Below are 20,542 nucleotides of genomic sequence, written 5' to 3'. Positions count from 1 at the left end.
ACCCAACACTTACTTTTCTAGTTACCAATTCTATACACCATCACCTCACTACATACAAAACCAAAACCCTTACCCTCATGAATTTGATTGTCAACCTTCATCGACTCAATCTTCATCTTCACATATGGATCAAGCCACACAAGAAGTACTTTTCATGCTCATTCAAGAGTTCCGGAAGAAGCAAGAGCAAGTCATGTCTACAATAGTGGAAACTCTTGACCGGTTAGCTTTATTGCGTTCATGTCATAACCAAGAAATTCTAGCGGATGAATGTGTGGAATCAAGTGAAAAGTGTAGAGTGAGTGAAGAATTGCAAAATCAATTTGAAGATGTCAAGTCACAACATGAAGCACAAGAGGAGACAAATGAAGAGTTAGTGAGAATTGATCAAGAGGATTCCATCATTCAAGATTTTTTGTCCAACTTGGTTGATCCCTTCAATAACCTTCATAAGCCTCCATTGTTTGAATTTGAAGGAGATGTTGATGTGGACTTCACATAACCTCCAATCTTTGACTTGAGTGATGATGAGGAAGATTCTATTCACCAAGAAGTAAAGATAGTTATGCAAGAGCAAATTGAGTGGGTGAAGATGTCTCCAACAAGCTTTCTAGGCCCACATCAATATGCCATCTTGGAAACGGATTGTCAACTTCAAACCCTTCTTGGAGTAGTGGATAGTGGAGAGAAAAATGTTAATTGGCAAGGAAATGGAAATTTCATCAAAGGAGCCAACTTAACATTTGGAGCTCAATTTTGGTTCAAGAGTCAATTTAGTGGATTCTGGGGAGTGCACAAGTGTTCTAACGGTGATTTGAGGCAATGTTCATCTAAGTGCAACAATGAAGATCAACAAGAAGATGAACAAAAGACTAAAGTATGGGATCCGGGTATTAATTTCAAGAATCAACACTTATGGATCCTGGTTGCTAGCTTAAAGTCTCTTAAGAGTTTGATTCAATTCATTTGGGACCCCGGAGGTCAAATCATGAGCAAACTTGGTTGGAGATTCAAGGAGGAGTGGAAGCACAAGCCACCCTAACAAGAATCTCCTCAAAAGTCCAACTTTAGGAGTTTAAACCAAAGTGCTAGGTGGGAAACACCCCACCATGGTAATATCCTTCTAACTTTCTCTCTTTTAATTTTTAATGGTTGAATAATTGGTTATTTTGCTTCTTTGATTAGTTTTATTTTGATGGTTGTTAGTTAATTTTAGTGAAATAACGTTCTTTGGAGTTTTATGGTGTTTTGGGACTTGAAAACCTATTTTGGATGTCATATTTGATGTCTTAGAGGCATAATTTTCGTTGCAGGAACAGAGTCCTATGCGTACGCACCGACCCGTGCGGGCGCACAATCCCCATATTTTTCCGTCCTTGTGCGTACCCACTCAGCTGTGCGAACGCACAAAGCTAAATACTCCCTCTGTTCACAGCACGCGCACGGCTTCTGCTCATGTATACGCCTCTTCTTTTATCTTTGTGCGACCGCACACCCTGCGTGCGTACACACACTCCACCCTTTTTTTTCGGAAAAAAAAAAACGAAGCCACCTATGCGCGCATAGCTATGTGCGCCCGCACAGCCCTTGGCAAACCCTCTGATCGCAGCACACACCCTCTTTGTGTGTGGGAACACAATACCCTTTCTGTCCGCAGCGCCCGCACACTGCTGTGCGCACACATACCCTTCCTCCGTCCTTGTGTACGTCCGCACACGACCTTGTGCGTTCGCACAGGTCACTTTTCGAACGTTAATTTGAAAAGAGGGACACCTTCGCGCTTCAGCTTCATTTCAAACCCCTTCTTCTTCTCTCTTCTCTGAAAGAAACCCAACCCCCCCACCCCTATCACCCTGACAGCCACACCAACCACCACTTCCATCCACCACGCATCAACGTCGGCGACCACACCACCGTCGTCCCCCCTCTCTCTCTCCTCCCATTCTCTCTCGTTCTTCTCCTTCTTTTCCATTTCTTCTCTAGTTCCCATATCTCTGCCTGCACCTTTCTAGGGCCAGCCAGCCCTAGTCGCGCCAACTAGTTCGACGACCAGCCACCAGCGGCGGTGAGCTTCTGCGCCGCCGCGACATCTGCCGCAATCCTCATTCTCCGTCCATTTCTTCTTCTTTTTCCTTCTGCATTACAGGTTCCCTTTTCTTTCTTGTAACCTGTTTCTTTACCGTTTCTGTTTCCTTTTCCTTTTTTTAGCTACATTTTAAATTTTGTTTAGTAAATAGGAGGCTATAGGTTTGTTGCTTTCTGGTCCTCTGGATTGAATGTTGATGCTAGTTGATTGTTTTTGGTTTTACTGGGTTGGAGAACTGCTACATTGAACTATAAATGTTGCTGTGTATGAACTGAGAATGCTGTTTCACTAATACACATAACATGCTTGATTTAATGCCTGAATGGATTTTTGATTCAACTCCTGTGTCTGATCAGCATAGGTTTTGAATTTCCTTCCCATTTTGCATTGTTAATTTCTACTTGTGTAATTCTCTGTTGATTTTGGATGTTACCTAAAATGAAACTATTTTTGCACTCTGTGTTATTCACGCTGGAATATCAAACTGAGCTCAAAATCTGTAACTGTGTAGAATACCAGGCTGACATTATTTTGTTTGAGGCATTTGCAAGTGCATAGTATGCTAATTTGCTGCATTATGTACTGACTGCTCATTTTTTTTTCTCAAACACCGAACTCGCCTTAAACTTATAAATTGTGAAATATGTTTGGTGCCATTTGCAGCAGTACATACATTGTTTTTTTCGAATGAATTGATTTCATGTGTTTTTTTTACATCAATGACCATATACATAGCCACTTGTTCCTTTATGTTTTTTAGCAATGCAATCTGTTCTTCAACCAAGTATTGCTTTGGACAAGAAGTTATGTATATGTGATCATTTCTTATCTTCTCAACGTGAATATGTGCATGCTTCCACTATGGCTTTGATTATTGCCTTTTGTGCCAATTTTTGCAAATTCTTCCAATTTCCAGGGCACAATTGCAACACTCAATTTCTTTCAAGTCAATTCACTTGCATTGTACACCTAAGTCATGTATGACCCTTTATTGTTGTTCATTCTAATTCATGTTACTTAGGTTGCTTGATTGTGGAAACATACATTTCTTTTTAATCATATCACTTGTTGTGAAAATATTTTCCTCAATTAAGTGTCTGTTTACCTTTTTGGCTCTTACTTGAACTATTTGATTATTCCTACTTTGTTTTGTGAATTTTATCTGTTCTCCTGAGTTGTACTCTGTTTTTTGTCTTTTTCAGGATGACTCGCAAAGGGAAGGAGACAACCAATCCTTTGGCTTGTCCTTCTCCTGCGCCTCCGAGTTCTCAACCGGACACATTCATCAATGAAACAGCCGAGGAGCAATACAATAAACTAGCAAAGTGAGCCTTTCACTATGAGAGGAAGTTGAACTCACCGAAGAAATATGCGGATCTAATACAAAATAGACTAAATTTTTACCATTGGAGATTCATGGAATTCGACCCGGTGGAAATCAATGAACACCAGGTCAAAGAATTCTATGGAAATCTCCTAAAGAGGGACACCCCAACTATTTTTCTAAGAGGTATCACATTGGGCACCTCTGATCATGCTTTGGAGGCTCTCTTAGATATTCCGCATATTCCTCCGGCTAGGGATGCTTACACTCAGATAGTGAAGGACTTGACATCCGGCAAGCTTTCATTGGACGTGGTCCTGAAGAAGATTGGCTTCCCTAAGGCCAGACGGGAGTACAGTAGAGGGGAGAATGCGGTTTGATTGAGCATCGCGTGCACCGATTTGACTCCAGAGGCAAGGATCTGGCAACAGATCATTGCCGACTATATCCTGCCAGGCACGTGATGAGCGGATAATTTATACACTTTTTGGCATTGTTTTTAGTATATTTTTAGTAGAATCTAGTTACTTTTAGGGATGTTTTTAATAGATTTTATGTTAAATTCACATTTCTGGACTTTACTATGAGTTTGTGTGTTTTTCTGTGATTTCAGGTATTTTCTGGCTGAAATTGAGGAACTTGAGCAAAAATCAGATTCAGAGGTTGAAGAAGGACTGCTGATGCTGTTGGATTCTGACCTCCCTGCACTCAAAGTGGATTTTCTGGAGCTAAAGAACTCAAAATGGCGCGCTTCCAATTTCTTTGGAAAGTAGACATCCAGGGCTTTCCAGCAATATATAATAGTCTATACTTTGCCCACGTTTAGATGACTCAAACTGGCGTTCAACGCCAGCTCTCTGCCCAACTCTGGAGTTCAGCGCCAGAAATGGATCAAAAACCAGAGTTGAACGCCAGAAATGGATCCAAACCTGGCGTTCAACTCCACAAATGGCCTCTGCACGTGGAAAGTTAAAGCTCAGCCCAAGTACACACCAAGTAGGCCCCGGAAGTGGATTTATGCATCAATTACTTATTTCTGTAAACCCTAGTGACTAGTTTATTATAAATAGGATCTTTTGCTATTGTATTAGACATCTTTGGACGCCTGGTTCTTAGATCAGAGGGGCTGGCCATTCGGCCATGCCTGGACCTTTCACTTATGTATTTTCAAACGGTAGAGTTTCTACACTCCATAGATTAAGGTGTGGAGCTCTGCTGTTCCTCAAAGATTAATGCAAAGTACTACTGTTTTCTATTCAATTCATCTTGTTTCGCTTCTAAGATATTCATTCGCACTTCAATTTGAATGTGATGAATGTGACAATCATCATCATTCCCTATGAACGCGTGCCTGACAACCACTTCCGTTCTACATTAGAATTGAATGAGTATCTCTTAGATCTCTTAACCAGAATCTTCGTGGTGTAAGCTAGAATGATGGCGGCATTCAAGAGAATCCGGAAAGTGTAAACCTTGTCTGTGGTATTCCGAGTAGGATTCAATGATTGAATGACTGTGACGAGCTTCAAACTCACGATTGCTGGGCGTTAGTGACAGACGCAAAAGGAGGGTCAATCCTATTCCAGCATGATCGAGAACCGACAGATGATTAGCCGTGGTGTGACAGAGCATGTGAGCATATTTTTCACTGAAAGGAGGGGATGTAGCCACTGACAACGGTGATGCCCTTGCATAAAGCCAGCCATGGAAAGGAGTAAGACTGATTGGATGAAGACAGCAGGAAAGCAGAGGTTCAGAGGAACGAAAGCATCTCTATTCGCTTATCTGAAATTCTCACCAATGATTTACATAAGTATTTCTATCCCTATTTTATTAATTAATATTCGAAAACCACATAACTATTTTATATCTGCCTGACTGAGATTTACAAGGTGACCATAGCTTGCTTCATACCAACAATCTCCGTGGGATTCGACCCTTACTCACATAAGGTATTACTTGGACGACCCAGTGCACTTGCTGGTTAGTTACACGGAGTTGTGAACCATGGTCTTGGCATCATGTTTTTGGTGCCATTTCCAGGGAAAGAAAGAGCAATGAATTTTACATAATTAAAGTGTAATCACGATTCCACGTACCAAGTTTTTGGCGCCGTTGCCGGGGATTGTTCGAGTATGGACAACTGACGGTTCATCTTGTTGCTCAGATTAGGTAATTTTCTTTTTGTTTTCTTTTCAAAAGTTTTTCAAAAATCTTTCAAAATTTTCTCACCTGTTTTCGAAAAAAAAAATTTTTACTAAAAATAATGTTTTCAAAAATAAATTATTCTATGGCTTCAAAAATTTTTAAGAATAAATTCTAGTGTTTCATGAAGCATGTTGAAGCCTATCTAGCTGTAAAGCCATACCCGAACTGCTTTGGGATTGGCTAATCACCTCAGTGGAGTCATGCCCAATCCTTCTGGATAGGGTATGTCAGGCTTGTCATGTCTGAATTACACTCATATTTTTATTAAAGCTTGGCTGGCTATTAAGCCATGCATGACCCTTTGATTGGAGCTTTAAGACTAACATGACAAGATTCCTGGAATTCATATTAAAGATTTTGAAATCCTTATCTTTGTTTTTCAAATAATTTTCAAAAAAAAAAAAAAAACCAAAAAAAAAAATTTAGAAAATCATAAAAATCAAAAATATTTTTGTGTTTCTTGTTTGAGTCTTGAGTCATATCATAAGTTTGGTGTCACTTGCATATTCATCTTGCATTTTTCGAAAATTCATGCATTCATAGTGTTCTTCATGATCTTCAAGTTGTTCTTGGTCAGTCTTCTTGTTTGATCTTGATGTTTTCTTGTTTTGTGTCTTTTCTTGTTTTACATGTGCATCTTTCGTTTATAGAGTCTAAACATGAAAGATTTCTAAGTTTGGTGTCTTGCATGTTTTCTTTGCATATAAAATTTTTCAAAAATATGTTCTTGATGTTCATCACGATATTCACGGTGTTCTTGGTGTTCATCTTGACATTCATAGCATTCTTGCATACATTCATTGTTTTGATCTAAAAATTTCATGCATTGCATTATTTTACTTGTTTTTCTCTCTCATCATAAAAATTCAAAAAAAAATCAAAATAATATCTTTCCCTTTTTCTCTCATCAAATTTGAAAATTTGGATTGACTTTTTTAAAAAATTTTTAAATCAAATTATTTCTCATGAGTCAAATCAAATTTTCAATTTGAAAATCTTATCTTTTTCAAAATCTTTTTCAAAAATCAAATCTTTTTCAAAATTCTTAGTTATTTTCGAAAATTCCAAAAATATTTTTCAAAAATATTTTTCTTATTTTTATACCAAATTTTCGAAAGTAACAATAACAATTAATGTTTTGATTCAAAAATTTCAAGTTTGTTACTTGCTTGTTAAGAAAGATTCAAACTTTGAGTTCTAGAATCATATCTTGTGATTTCTTATGAATCAAGTCATTAATTGTGATTTTAAAAATCAAATATTTTTTCAAAAACTAAATTCTATCATATCTTTTCAAAAATATCTTCTCATCTTATCTTTTTCAAAAATTTGATTTCAAAATATCTGTTCTAACTTCCTAACTTCTTATCTTTTTCAAAATTTGTTTCAACTAACTAACTAACTCTCTCTCTCTCATTTTCGAAAATCCCTTCCTTTTTTTCAAAATTTCTTTTTAATTAACTATTATTTTAATTTTTAAATCTAAATTTTCGAAAAACTACTAACATTTTTCCAAAAAAGAAAAAACTATTTTCAAAAATCACTAACTCTTTTTCAAAAATTATTTTCGAAAATTCCTTCTCTCTCATCTCCTTCTATTTATTTATTCATCTACTAACATCTCTCCCTCACCCACCAAAAATCCGAACCCTCTCTCTCTTTCTGAGTTCAGATTTTTCTCTTCTTCTTTTCTTCTACTAACAATAAGGAACCTCTTTACTGTGACATAGAGGATTCCTCTTCTTTTCTTTTTCTCTCCTCTTTCTTATGAGCAGGGACAGAGAAAAAGACATTCTTGTTGAAGCTGATCCAGAACCTGAAAGGACTCTGAAGAGTTAATTAAGAGAAGCTAAATTACAACAATCCAGAGACAACTTGATTGAAAATTTCAAACAAGTAAAGGAGATGGCAGCCGAACCCAACAACAATGCAAGGAGAATGCTTGGTGACTTTACTGCACCTAATTCCAATTTACATGGAAGAAGCATCTCCATTCCTGCCATTGGAGCAAACAACTTTGAGCTGAAACCTCAATTAGTTTCTTTGATGCAGCAGAACTGCAAGTTTCATGGACTTCCATCTGAAGATCCTTTTCAGTTCTTAACTGAATTCTTGCAGATATGTGACACTATTAAGACTAATGGAGTAGATCCTGAAGTCTACAGGCTCATGCTTTTCCCTTTTGCTGTAAGAGACAGAGCTAGATTATGGTTGGATTCTCAACCCAAAGACAGCCTGAACTCTTGGGATAAGCTGGTCATGGATTTCTTAGCCAAGTACTTTCCTCCTCAAAAGCTGAGCAAGCTTAGAGCTGATGTTCAAACCTTCAGACAGAAAGAAGGTGAATCCCTCTATGAAGCTTGGGAAAGATACAAACAGTTAACCAAAAAGTGTCCTTCTGACATGCTTTTAGAATGGACCATCCTGGATATATTCTATGATGGTTTATCTGAGTTATCAAAGATGTCATTGGATACTTCTGCAGGTGGATCCATTCACCTAAAGAAAACGCCTGCAGAAGCTCAAGAACTCATTGACATGGTTGCTAATAACCAGTTCATGTACACTTCTGAGAGGAATCCTGTGAGTAATGGGACGCCTCTAGAAAGAGGAAAGGGAAGACAAAAGCTTCCATCAAGGGTCCATAGCTCAGTGGTAGAACATTTGACTGCAAATCAAGAGATACCTCAGGGGGTACATTTTCTTCCACACAATTATTGGAAGCAACTAAGGGTGGAACATCAAGAGCACTCCATCATCCTTCATGAAATCAGAGAAGATCTAAAAGCAATGAAGGAGGAGCAACAAAGGCAAGGAAGAGACATAGAAGAGCTCAAGGACATCATTTGTTCCTCAAGAAGGAAACGCCACCATCACTAAGGTGGATTCATTCCTTGTTCTTATTTCTTCTGTTTTTCGTTTTCTATGTTATGTGCTTATCTATGTTTGTATCTTCATTACATGATCATTAGTAGTTAGTAACTATGTCTTAAAGTTATGAATGTCCTATGAATCCATCACCTCTCTTAAATGAAAAGAATGTTTTAATTCAAAAGAACAAGAAGTACATGAGTTTCGAATTTATCCTTGAACTTAGCTTAATTATTTTGATGTGGTGACAATGCTTCTTGTTTTCTGAATGTATGCTTGAACAGTGCATATATCTTTTGAAGTTGTTGTTTAAGAATGTTAAATATGTTGGCTCTTGAAAGAATGATGACAAGGAGACATGTTATTTGATAATCTGAAAAATCATAAAAATGATTCTTGAAGCAAGAAAAAGCAGCAAAGAACAAAACTTGCAGAAAAAAAAGAAAAAAATAGGCGAAAAAAAAATATAGAAAGAAAAAGCAAGCAGAAAAAGCCAAACCTCTTAAAACCAAGAGGCAAGAGCAAAAAGCCAATAACCCTTAAAACCAAAAGAAAAGGGCAAATAAAAGGATCCCAAGGCTTTGAGCATCAGTGGATAGGAGGGCCTAAAGGAATAAAATCCTGGTCTAAGCGGCTAAACCAAACTATCCCTAACCATGTGCTTGTGGCGTGAAGGTGTCAAGTGAAAACTTGAGACTGAGCGGTTAAAGTCAATGTCCAAAGCAAAAAAAGAGTGTGCTTAATAACCCTGGACACCTCTAATTGGGGACTTTAGCAAAGCTGAGTCACAATCTAAAAAGGTTCACCCAATTATGTGTCTGTGGCATTTATGTATCCGGTGGTAATACTGGAAAACAAAGTGCTTAGGGCCACGGCCAAGACTCATAAAATAGCTGTGTTCAAGAATCATCATACTGAACTAGGAGAATCAATAACACTATCTGAACTCTGAGTTCCTATAGATGCCAACCATTCTGAACTTCAATGGATAAAGCAAGATGCCAAAACTATTCAAGAGGCAAAAAGCTACAAGTCCCGCTCATCTGATTGGAGCTATGTTTCATTGATAGTTTGGAATTTATAGTATATTCTATTCTTTTTATCCTATTTTGATTTTCAGTTGCTTGGGGACAAGCAACAATTTAAGTTTGGTGTTGTGATGAGCGGATAATTTATACGCTTTTTGGCATTGTTTTTAGTATATTTTTAGTAGAATCTAGTTACTTTTAGGGATGTTTTTAATAGATTTTATGTTAAATTCACATTTCTGGACTTTACTATGAGTTTGTGTGTTTTTCTGTGATTTCAAGTATTTTCTAGCTGAAATTGAGGAACTTGAGCAAAAATCAGATTCAGAGGTTGAAGAAGGACTGCTGATGTTGTTGGATTCTGACCTCCCTGCACTCAAAGTGGATTTTCTGGAGCTACAGAACTCGAAATGGCGCGCTTCTAATTTCTTTGGAAAGTATACATCCAGGGCTTTCCTGCAATATATAATAGTCCATACTTTGCCCAAGTTTAGATGACGCAAGCTTAATTTTGGATTTTGATCATCTTTAATTGTAAGTACTCTCAATTTCCTCTTCAATTATAGCACTTTTACTTTCATTTTCTTTGGTTCAAGCTACCTTGTTCATATTTACAATTTTGTGTTTCTTGAAGTTTTGATCAATGAATTTTATGTCTCATGTTTCCTTTATGTTTGATTGCTTGCTTATGTTTGGTTTTGTTGATAGTTGGTTGTAGTTTTCCATTTTACTTTACAATTTTCCATGTTTTACTTTCATGCACATAATGTGTTTGTGAAAATGCCAACTTTAGATTTTGAGTAGATTTTCACACCTTGGCTTGAAGTTTGAGTTCCTAAGATACTAGAGTCATAATGTCCGACACTTAGTGGTAATTCTTGGGTAGTTAGTTGACTCTTGTTTCCATTGACGCTAGCTTTTTATCAACTAGTTTGGTAAGTTAGCTAGGACTTATAGATTAAGGTCAATTATGTTTGCTTGACTTACTCCTCGATTTAGGGGTTAACTAGGAGAGAATGACTCATCATAATTATCATAGTTGTGGTTATGTTGATGATAGGATTCCTCGGATCCTCATTCCCAAGTCAAGGCTTTTCATGCATTTATAGCATTTTCACAAGTTTTGATCTTGTTCCTTGTTGCTTGCATTACTTTCAATTTTGATCATCTCTTTGTTCTTTTATTGCTTAGTTCTTTTACTCTTTCATATCTTGGATTGCACAAAACCCTTTGTTTTTAACAACCGAAAGCGTAACACTCCGATTGCATTCCTAGGGAGAACGACCCGAGGTTGAATTACTCTTGATGTCGGTTTATGTTGTGTATTTGAATATCTAAACTTTGATGTTGAGATTTAGTTGTTGATTTAGATATGCTTGCAACGAAGTGATCTTATTTTGAGAAATTCTAGATCAACACAAATCTTCTCACTCACTAGTGTTTTTATTTTCAGTATGAGTTTCTAAACCTCCTAGATTGAGAGGAGGAGCCCTGTTGAGTCCTATGAATTAATTAAAGTACTCTTTCTTCTTCTTCAATCTGTGTCTTATCTATCTCCAAGATGTATATTTCGATCTTCATCATGATGAACAGGACGATCTAACAAATTGGCTCTGTTCATCACATTAAGACGAATGTTCCTGACAAACACCTGCATCTACTTGGGTTCGTGTGAATACTTGGCTGGAAAGTACGAGCCAACAGCTATGGATTTGCATCTCTCAGACAGTTAATACACGATTTCGTTGGGGACTTCTTGAGACATCAGTTCAGCCGGTCTATGGGGAGATTAAGGTCTCCGTGGTATAGGCTAGATCCAAGAAGTAGTGTTCTCTGATTCGAAAGATTCTACCTTATCTGCGGAGTTTTGAGTAGGATCGCCAAGAGAATGGATTGCTATGCGCTTCATTCTCCATTGGATTGAATACCAAGGGCCCTAGCGTTCATTCTGTAGTAGAGAAGATCAAGGACCATTGGCGTGGCTTTGATGATCACTTACAGCCTGCCATAGAAGAAGATCATTCACAAGCAAAGAAGATGATAGTACCAGAGTTACTTCAGAAAGACAAAGGAACTCCAATCCTCAACTCTATTCCATTCTCGAAAACACTTGGTTTTACAAATACAAATTATGAATAGTTTCCTCTATCCAACTCCTTCTGATTTCGCTTGACTAAGACCTGTAAGACAACCATAAGCTTGCTTCAAGCCACAATCCTCGTGGGATCGACCCTGACTCGCTCAGGTATTACTTGGACGACCTAGTGCACTTGCTGGTACTGCTGCTGTTGTATGAAATAGTTTGGGTTTTGCATACATGCGCACCAAGTTTTTGGTATCGTTGCCGGGGATTGTTGACTTTGGACAAACTGCCAGATTGTCTTTCTCATTATTTCAAGTAATTTTTATTTTTATTTGAGTCTTTAATTTTTGATTTCTTCTTCCTCTATTTTTTCAAAAAATTCTAAAATTTTTTGTCCATGCATTTTTTGAATGTGTCTATGTTCCTGGTTTGAGTCTTTGAATCTTTTAATTTTAATTTTTCTTCTTTAATTTTTGAAAATTTCAAAAAGGTTTTTCAAAATTATTGTTAAATTTGTAGCTCAATTGGTCAAAGCGTTGTGTTCATGTTCTTGGTAATTTATGTTCCTTTGATTCTTTCTTTCTAAAAATTTTTTTCAAAAATAATTTTTCTTTGTTTAATCTTGTGCCAAGTCTTTAAGTTTGTTGTTTTCTTTTTATTTTTCTTGCAATTTTCGAAAATTTACTTTTGGTTTTCTAAAAATTTTAAATTTAGTGTTCTTTTTTGTGTTCTTGAGTTCTTTGAGTCTTTAAATTTTGTTCTTCGTGTTCTTGTTCATCTTCAAAGTGTTCTTGAGTCTTGTATATGTCTTGATCTTAAAATTTTTAAGTTTGGTGTCCCTTAGTGTTTCCCACCAAAATTTTTGAAAATTAGGGGCTCTAGATCTAAAAATTTTTAGTCTTGTGTCTTTTTTGTGTTTTTCTCTTTCATCAATAAATTCAAAAATATAAAAAAATATCTTTTCTAACTAATTTTTAACATAATTTTTCGAAAATTAATCATAAAATTCAGATTTCAATTTTTAAAATTTTATCTTATCTTATCTTAGTTGTCAAGTTTTCAAAAATCAAATTTTTCAAAAATAAAAATCATATCTTTTTCAAAAAAAAAATCTTATCATTTTCAAAATCATATCATATCTTTTTCAAAATTCAAAAATCTCATCTTATCTTTTTCAAATTTAAAATTTTTAAAAAAATTAAATCTTTTTCAAAATCAATTTTCTAATCTTATCTTTTTGTTTCTTATCTTATCTTTTTCGAAATTCATAATTTTAAATCATATCTTTTTCAAGAATCAAATTTCAAAATCTTATCTTTTTAAAATCAATTTCAAATCTTTTTAAAATCATATATTATCTTTTTCTAATTTCAAATTTTGATTTCAAAATCTTTTCTTATCTTACCTTTTATCTTATTTTAAATTTAAATATTCTCTTATCATATCTTTTGATTTCTACCTTTTATTTTTATTTTTATCTTTTCTTAATATCTTATATTCTCACTCATATTTTTCAAAATCTCCTAACTAACTTTTCTATTCTTAATTTTCAAAAAAAAAACCACTTCTCTTCTTCTCTCTCTTCTTTTTTTCAAAACCTCCTAACTAACTCTTCTCTTCCTTAATTTTCAAAAAATATTTATCTTCTTCTCTCTCTCTCTTCTTTTTCAAAACTACCTAACTAACTTTCTTTTCTCTCTATTTTCAAAAATTAATCCTCTCTCTCTCTCTTCTATTTTCGAAAATTTAACAATTAAATTTTAATTTCTTCTTAAATTAAATAAATTATTTTCAAAAATTAATTAAATAAATAAATAAAAATAAAAATATTTTAATTTTCTTTTTCTATTTATACCTCTTCTCTCCTCATCTCTTTTCACTCAACTCTAATAGCTTTAGCTCAACTTCTTTACATGCATTCTCTATCTTCTTCATATCTCACTTAGAGCTGCTTGGAAATTGGCACAAAAAGCTCTCTTGTGATTTCTTTTCCATCTTGTCAACTTTTATCTTCTCTTATTTACTCTAATTTACTATATCTAAGGTATTTAGACTCTACTTATTTCATTTACTTTTATTTTTAATTTTTATTATCTTTTTCGTTCTCTACTTCTGACTTTAAGGAGGAGTTTCTTGCTAAGTGGCATAAAGAACTTTCTTCATTTCCATCTTTTTTTTTCTTCTTGTTTATGTCCAGGAAAAAGGATAAAGAACCCCTCTTGACTCCTGATCCTGAACCTGAAAAGACTCTAAGTAGGTGTTTACAACAAGCTAAAGCAAAACACTCCGGAAGAGACTTTTCAGAAAGTTTTGAACAAGAATTGGAGGACATGGCCGAACCACAAGAGGATACCAGAAAGGTCCTTGGTGACTTCACCATGCCTACCTCTGACTTTTATGGTAGAAGCATTGTTGTACCTGCCATTGGAGCTAACAATTTGAGCTTAAACCTCAGTTAGTCTCTCTTCTGCAGCAAAACTGCAAATTTCATGGACTTCCATTGGAAGATCCACATCAGTTCTTAGCAAAATTTTTACAGATCTGTGATACTGTAGAGACTAATGGAGTTAATCCAAAATTATACAAGCTGATACTTTTCCCCTTTGCTTTAGAAGACAGAGCTAAGTTTTGGTTAGATGCCCAACCAAGAGAGAGTATTGACTCTTGGGAAAAGCTTGTAAATGCTTTTCTTGCTAAGTTCTTTCCTCCTTAAAGGATGAGCAAGATTAGAGTGGGAGTTCAAACCTTCAACCAAAGAGAAGGTGAATCCCTCTATGAAGCTTGGAAAGGATACAAGCAGCTGATCAGGAGATGTCCTCCTGATATGCTCTCAGAGTGGTCCCTCATAGGAGTGTTCTATGATGGGTTGTTTGAGATATCCAAGATCTCCTTTGATAGCTTTTCAGATGGATCTCCCCACTTGAAGAAAATGCCTACAGAAGCTAGAGAGCTCAATGAGATGGTTGCTAACAACCAGTTCATGTACACCTCTGAGAGGAATCTTGTAAATCATGGAGCCTCTCAAAAGAAAGAAGTTCAGGAAGTTGAGACCCTGAATGCCATCTTGACTCAGAATAAGATCTTGACCCAACAAGTCAACATGATCTCTCAACATCTCACTGGGATGCAAACTGCAGCTGGCAGGAATCAAGAAGCTTCTCTTGAAGAAGAAGCTTATGATCCTGATCAACCCACCATAGAGGAGGTGAATTACATGGGAGAAGCCTATGGAAACCCCTACAACCCTTTATGGAGGATTCATCCTAACCCCTCATGGAAGGACCAACAGAAACCTTAGCAAGGTTTCAACCAAGGTGGTAGGAACCAGAATAGGTTCAATAACAGACCACCATTCCCATCTTCTCAAGGGAATATGGAGACCTCTAAGCACAGTCTCACTGACTTAGCCATTCTAGTTTCCAGGCTCACTAAGACCACCCATAGTTTCATTAATGGAACAAGGTCCTCCACTAGAAAGTTGGAGGTACAGATTGGTCAACTGAGCAAGAGGATCCCTGAGATCCCTCCTGACACTCTCCCCAATAATACTGAGGTTAATCCTAGAGCAGAGTGCAAGGCCATAACCATAGAGGTTGAGGCCGAATTGGAAGAGAATGGGAAGGCATTGAACGCTAGTGAAGAAGCCTTCACTGGTCATTCAATGCCCACTAGCCCAGAACCAAAGGAAACCATAAAGACAATTGAGGTTCCTTTGAATGCACTTCTATAGTACATAAGTTTTGGTGACTACTCATCCTCAAGTGAGGATGAAAACACTAGGGAAGAGCAAGTTGATCGATACCTAGGAGCCCTTATGAAGCTAAATGCCAAACTATTTGGTACAAAGCCTTTGGAGGAAGAACCTCCACTGCTTACTGATAAACCCCGTTTTTGGGGTTTATCATCTATAGAATCTAAGGGTTTTATCTATGATCTTCCACACTTATTCATATAAAACTGCATGATTTTGTGTTCCTTTCCCATTTTAACTCAGATGAAAATATGCTTCTTTTGCATCAAAATTGATATATTGTAATCCCCCTCTATTACCATTCGATGCCTTGATCCGTTTATTAAGTGGTTTCAGAAGTTATAGGGCAAAAATGGCTAAGAGGAGTGAAGGAAGCATGCATGGATGGAGGGAGCATGGAATAAATTGAAGATTTGAAGTTTGGACATGCACGCGCACGCGCACCTTGCGCGTACGCGTGAATGCGTGCATCTAGAGCCAGCGCAGTGGAGCCGAGCGAGGATCCGGCGTGCTTATACGGCTGGGCAATATTCCCTCTGACGCTCGTGCGTACCTTACGCCTGCGCACAGATCTTAAAAGACCCCAGGGACGCGTACGCGTACAGTGCGTTTACGCGTCGATGTGCGCACATGATTTTTTAAAAGGAACACATGCCCAACGATTTCAGGGAGTCCCCAGGCCCTGTTTTGGAGTAGATTTTGGAGGGAAAAGCTTAAGAAGACCAAAGATTAGGAGTGTTAGGACAATTAGTCATAATTCTAGATATTTTAGAGAGTTAGTTACATTTTATTTCTAGAGAGAGAAACTCCAACTTTTCTCTAGAATTTCACTTCTTCCATTGCAATTCTCCTTGGATTTCTTGGTGAGATCCATTGCTAATTCATAGATCTACTCTTCCTATACTCTTAATTGATGTTCTTTTGATTCAATCTCTTAGCTCTAGACTTGTTTGACTTTGTTACCTTGATTTTGGATTAATGAATTGTGTAATTTCATTCAATTGCTTGATTATTGATGATTGTTTGGATTAGATAGCTTTAATTCAATTCTCTTCTCTCAATTACATCATGTCTTCTATGATTGTCTACCAATTATTTGTGATAATGACAACCCTAGCTATGGAGTAGATTTTTCTTACTTGGCTTAGTGGTTGAGTTATTGGAGAAACTTAAATAGTAGATTTCAATTGTAGATTATGAATTGAGAATTGCTAATTGACTTGGAGTGCACTAAAGCTAGACTTCCTTAGGGTGAGACTAGGACTTGTGACTCAAGTTAGTTACTCTCACTTGACTTTCCTCCATTGTTAGGGGGTTAACTAAGTGAAGCAATAATCAATTCTTATCATAATTGAAGAAAACTATAATGATGGAACTTCCAATGCTTACCCTTAGCCAAGGCTTTTATCTCAATTAATTGTTGTTTGCTTTTGTTAGCTTGAATTCTTGCACCAACTCTCAAAACCATAAAAGCTTTCCTAATCAATGATGCACATTCTAAGGCAATTCCTAGGGAGAACGACCCGGGATCAATACTCTCGGTCATAGATTTTAGAATTGTTTGATGCGGTATTTGTGTGTTGGTTAGACTATACTCACGCTCGGAATCATTGCTAGTTTCTAACCGGCATAAGAATATTCCCGTTCATCAAAATGGCGCCGTTGCTGGGAAATTGCTTATGTGACCCATTCTATTGGTTAGTGTGAATACGTTAATATGTGAATATTTGCATTTCTCTCTTGATTGATTGCTTGTTTGATTGTTACATAGGACTAGATTTTTCTTAGACACCAATTAATGTCATGAACTTCTTTTCCCCTTCATTGCATGACTCGTTCACTATCAAATCCGAGCTTAGCACCATTTAATTCGGAAATTGAAAGAACTTTGCTTCATATTAGGCAAGCTCGGAGGCGGTTAGCCTTTGAGGAAGGTGAAAAGGTTCTTACCAATTCACCAACCACATCATCGTCATCCAACGAAGGCACTAATTACTCTTCCATTGATACTACTAATAGTTCCTCTTTTGATCTAGGTTTTGACAACATGGCCGCTCCAAGGAGAGTTACTCTCAAGGAAGCGAGTGCACCGGATTTTGTTCTCCAACCTCTTCATGTGCTTTATCCTAACTTGAATGTAAACTTTGAACTGAAGACCGCTCTCATCAATCTCTTACCAAAGTTCCATGGACTTCCCGCACAAGATCCAATTAGACACCTCAAGGATTTTCATGGTGTATGCTCGACTACTAAGCGGGAAGGGTCCGATGAAGTGGCTATATGGTTGTTTACCTTCCCTTTCTCTCTTGAGAGAAAAGCCAAGGAGTGGTTCTATACCTTACCTAGCAATGTTGTGTCCGATTAGAACTTGCTTAAAAGAGGATTCCTTGATAAATTCATGCCTAGAGAAATGATGGACAAGCTAAGGAAGGAGATCTCATGCATTGTACAAGGCGAGATGGAAACTTTATATGAATATTGGGAGCGGTTCCGCAAACTTCTTGACTTATATCTGAACCATATGCTCGACACTCAAGTATTGCTTGGCTATGTGTGCCAAGGCATGAGAGAGCAAGATAAGAGTCTATTGGATGCCTCAAGCAACGATTCTTTGTCTAAGTATAGAATGGCAGAGGAGGCATGACAAATCATTACCGACTTGACCGAATCCACTCAACATGCTAGACGGATAGTCAACCGCCTAAAGGCCGTGAATGAAGTCTCTTCAAGTGGTGAGATCGCTACCCTTACTAAGACCTTGTATGAGATGACAAGCCTTCTAAAGCAACTCCAAGTAAATCAACAACAACCTCCATCCCAACAACAACCACTACACGGATGAGTGTCCAAGTCTCCAAGAAGATAACACTCTAGCGGCTACCCACAATTTTTATGATCGCTCCTACTATGAACGTGCTAATCAAGGATACCATTCACAAGGGAGCAACTACAACCAAGGGTACCCCCAACATGGAGGCAATTATAACCAAGGGAGTAACAACTCTAATCAAGGTTGGCGGGACAATTATCAACAAGGGGGTAGGGACAATGGAGGCAACCAAAGATGGAACAACAACGCTCCACAAAACCAATACTCACAAAACCCTCCGAACCAAGGAAGGAACTACCAAACCTACATACCACCTCATAGACAACTACCTCAACCCAACCAACCCCAAGCACCACAAATCACATACCCTTCCACATCTCCAAATCAAGATGACACACTCCGGTCCATACTCCAAGGAAAAAAAGAACTCCAAAACACACTCAACTCAAGTCTCAATGGTCTTACTTCCACCCTCCAAGCTCTCATTGCTCGCACGGAGCCACCTTCTACTTCCACTCCTCAAGCCTCAAATCCTAGTGCCATACCTTCTCAACCTCTACCCAACCCCGAGGGTGGCATCAACGCCGTAATCTTGAGGTCTGGGACTCAATTGAAAGAGAGGGACTTAAAGGCACCTAGCCCAATGATAATTACTTAAGAGGAAGATGGAGTTGAGATAGAAGAGATAGAAGAGGAGGAGGAATCACATGTGATAGTTGAAGATGAAGACCCTCAACCAAGGAATGAAGTCCCTAGAAAGGAGCAAGTCTTAGAGGAAGTGGCTCAACCAATCCCATTTCCTACGTTGGCAAGAAAGGCTAAGAAGCGTGTAGAACTTGACCCAAAAATGGTGGAAATGTTCAAGAAAGTGGAGGTAACTATCCCCCCTCTTTGATGCTATACATCAAGTGCCTAAATATACGAAATTTCTTAAAGATTTGTGTATGAACAAAGATAGAATTCATGAGTTGGAAACCATTCCATTGGGGAGTTCCATTTCGGCTTTAATGGGGGCCATTCCAGAGAAGTATGTTGATCCGGGTCCTTGCTTAATCACTTGTGTCATTGATGGAGTCCAATTCATTGATTGTATGTGTGACCTTGGTGCATGCGTTAGCATTATGCCTCTTTCCATTTATCATCTATTGAAGCTCCCACCGTTGAAGCGATCGGCAGCTAGGTTTGTCTTGGCGGACAAGAGCATAATAATCATGACGGGTATTGCGGAAGATGTGTTGGTCAACATAAAGGGCTTGATATTTCCAATTGATTTCCATATCATTGAGATGCCACCAAGTGAATCCGAAAGGGCATCATCTATCCTACTTGGGAGACCATTTTTGAGGACTTCTAGATTAAAGTTAGATGCCCATTTGGGAACTACTCATTTGAGATAGATGGGAGAGTTGTAAGTTTTAACCTAGAAGAAGCAATGAGGCACCCACCAGAGAACCATTCCATATTCCGGTGTGATCTAATTGACAACATTGTGGCCGAAGTGTATTGTGTAAAGCTAGAGGAAAAACATATGGTTGAAGAAGATAGTGAAGATCCAAGTGTAGAAGTTTAAGTGACAAGCCAAGAGCAAAAGCTAGAATTGAAGCCACTACCGCCCCACCTAAAGTACTCATACCTTGATGAAGCCCACAGGTTCTCGGTGATCATAGCAAGGGAACTAAATCCTAAATAAGAAGAAAAGTTACTATGTGTTTTGAGGAAGAACAAAAGGGCAATAGGGTGGAGCTTGGCGGATCTAGTGGGGATAAGTCCCCAATTGTATGAGCACCGGATCTTTTTGGAAGAAGAAGCTAGACCCATGAGACAACCTCAAAGGCGATTGAATCCTACCATTTTGGAGGTTGTCAAGAAAGAGGTGACACGGTTACTCGAGGCGGACATCATCTACCCTATTTCGAATAGTGAATGGGTGAGTCCCGTTCAAAGAAGTCCGGAGTAACCACAATCAAAAATGAAAGCGGGGAGCTCATAGCAACACGGGTGCAAAACTCTTGGCGAGTATGTATAGACTACCGAAGGTTGAACTCGGCCACTAGAAAAGATCACTTTCCACTTCCGTTTATCGATCAAATGCTCGATCGATTATCCGGTAAATCCCATTATTGCTTTCTAGATGGCAATTTGGGATACTTCCAAATACACATTGCTCTAGAGGACCAAGAGAAAACAACATTTACTTGCCCTTTTGGAACTTATGCCTACAAGCGTATGCCATTCGGCTTATGCAATGCACCAGCAACTTTCCAAAGGTGCATGATGAGCATATTTGCGGATCTTCTAAAGCAATGCATGGTGGTATTCATGGATGACTTCACGGTATATGGTGATTCTTTTGATCATTGC

General features: G+C 37.7%; 1 non-coding gene across 1 annotated transcript; it reads right to left on the bottom strand.

The window, feature by feature from the left end:
• Positions 1-7,919: 7,919 nt before the first annotated feature.
• LOC112760780 (small nucleolar RNA R71) lies at positions 7,920-8,027 on the bottom strand. The gene has a single exon (XR_003181203.1). It is a non-coding gene; the product is annotated as a small nucleolar RNA R71 (small nucleolar RNA).
• Positions 8,028-20,542: the final 12,515 nt, after the last annotated feature.

The sequence above is a fragment of the Arachis hypogaea genome, chromosome 16, assembly GCF_003086295.3.
Source record: "Arachis hypogaea cultivar Tifrunner chromosome 16, arahy.Tifrunner.gnm2.J5K5, whole genome shotgun sequence".
Classification (NCBI taxonomy): Eukaryota; Viridiplantae; Streptophyta; class Magnoliopsida; order Fabales; family Fabaceae; genus Arachis; species Arachis hypogaea.
Note: the sequence above shows the minus strand (reverse complement) of the source record. Positions and strands in the feature narration are given on the sequence as shown.